Below are 2,359 nucleotides of genomic sequence, written 5' to 3'. Positions count from 1 at the left end.
GTCTGTCTCCAGCGTTATTGTCCTGTCACCAGCTTGCTCAGATCTTGGAATAGTAGACTTGAGATGCGCGTGAACACTAGCGTCAGATGATCAATTCATAACGGCAAGGAAAGTTGTGTGATGCGCCACACCAGATTTACCATTTTTTTTAAATCATCACTAACAAGATGTTGAAAACCTTGAAAACCTCCAAGATGTTAGAGTATGAAAACCTTGATCCTTCTTGAAGAGCACTGACAGGAGTTTTGCTTTGAAAAGTGAACTATTGATTCGAAATTCCTGAAGGTGATTTATAGCAGAGACAAAATAATAAACGGTATCTTTACTCTATGGTAATAGGCGTAGACTCTAATCAAACTAAAGAACTGATAGTTAATAGCACTGACACCGTACTGATTAACGAAAAATAGTGAGATCTACGTTATAGTGTATTTGATTAACATCGGTGTTGTTATCCTTGTCTATCATTCAACAAAGCAGATAACGCTATTCTTTTCGAGCTCTGCAACGTTGCCAGATTGTTGTTTAACAATGTGGAAATTATAAAGATATTATTCAATGTCAATTATGAAACTTTATTGTTATTTTATCATTGGAAAATATTTTTTCTCAACAAATAATATGTAATGCACTATTTTTAACAAGAATGAACAGTTGAGAGCATCAGATAATATCCTCTAGAGAATGCGGTTGTAAGGCAGAATGGAACTATCTCCTGTCTTCTTTCACTTCCAATATAATCCTAATGTGGAAAAGAAGGATATGCGAATCTATGATTGAAGTGATTTCTTGATCCCTTCACTGTCACTATGTTATGCAGATTATGGCTCAACCTGTAAGGTCGAGCTCTAGAAAAAATTGAGATTAGACTCATCATGTGTTCCACTCCACGGAAATCTTTAGTAAAAGGCGAAAGATTTATTCGACTTTGAAGTGGAACCAGAGCTGACTAACGTTCACAATCAGCAGGGGTAGACTCAGTTTTCACACAAAACTCAAACGAGAACTTGCAAATCGCTAATGTTTGAGACTACATTACTGTTCATAGAGTCATCAAAATGATGTAGTTTTTGTTGCATTTAGTTCATCAACAACTTCATCAACGATGCATGCAATAATCTTGAAGATTAAAATTAATATTCAACTGAAATAAGAGAAAATAGTGTGATTCTTGTAAGCTTGCTCAATTTATGATGGAGGATGTTCAGGTAGTTCACAGTTTGAACTAATAGATAGCGTTACTGTCGCTTGATAAAAGCAAGTTCTATAGAATACAGGTCATGACACAATCCCATGATGCATTGCAAAATCGCCATTTTATGGGGTTCTAGTTCACCAATTTTCAAATTTATCAGCTGATATCATTATAGATTGAACAACATGATGTGTTATTTTGTTATATTGTTCAAGGAATATTGCTTGGCTTTGAATTGTAAAATAAATTCTTCCCACAGAATTATAATATTTAGATTCCAACTAGGAACTGAATTGTTGATTTTTGGATCTAATTGATCGGGACCTTATACAATACCTACTATTACTAAGTAATAATAGGTATTGCCTTATAACTCTTTTTGAAGTTGGCCAGGCATATTTCTGTCCTGTCCCAATACCTTATGAATCATAATTCTTAGGTTACAAGAATAAAAACAGTTTTTAATAATCAATATATGAATAATTGAAGCATTTATCATTGAAATTTCATTATTAAAAATTGAAAACCTGAATTCACATATTATTTGAACTAGAATATTGTTCAAGGGATATTGCTTGGCTTTGAATTGTAAAATAAATTGTTTGACATAATAATAATATTTAGATTCGAAAGAGGAACTGAATTGTTGATTTTTGGATCTAATTGATCAGGACCTTATACAATACCTACTATCACTAAGAGTAATAGTAGGTATTGCCTTATAACTCTTTTTGAAGTTGGCCAGGCATATTTCTGTCTTGTCCCAATGCCTTATGAATCATAATTCTTAGGTTACAAGAATAAGGACAATTTTAATGATAAGTAAATAAATAATTGAAGCATTTATTATTGAAATCTCATTATTAAAAATTGAAAACCTGAATTCACATATTATATTTGAACTAGAATATTGTTTCTAAAATGCATATTTTTGTTATGAGCAAATTTAATTAGATTAGATTTTCAAATAATCAGCATTGTCCCAATGCCTTATGAATCATAACAAGTTAGAAGAATGACAACAATTATTTTTAATAATAAAGAAATGAATTATTTAAGCATTTATTATTGAAATTTCATTATTAAAAATTGAAAACCTGAATTCACATATTATATTTGAACTAGAATATTGTTTATATAATGCATAATTTTGTTAAGAGCAAA

General features: G+C 31.1%; 1 non-coding gene across 1 annotated transcript; it reads right to left on the bottom strand.

The window, feature by feature from the left end:
- Positions 1-826: 826 nt before the first annotated feature.
- On the bottom strand, positions 827-948 carry LOC120352564. The gene has a single exon (XR_005571921.1). It is a non-coding gene; the product is annotated as a U5 spliceosomal RNA (small nuclear RNA).
- Between the last annotated feature and the right edge of the window lie 1,411 nt (positions 949-2,359).

The sequence above is a fragment of the Nilaparvata lugens genome, chromosome 7 (assembly GCF_014356525.2).
Source record: "Nilaparvata lugens isolate BPH chromosome 7, ASM1435652v1, whole genome shotgun sequence".
Lineage (NCBI taxonomy): Eukaryota > Metazoa > Arthropoda > Insecta > Hemiptera > Delphacidae > Nilaparvata > Nilaparvata lugens.
Note: the sequence above shows the minus strand (reverse complement) of the source record. Positions and strands in the feature narration are given on the sequence as shown.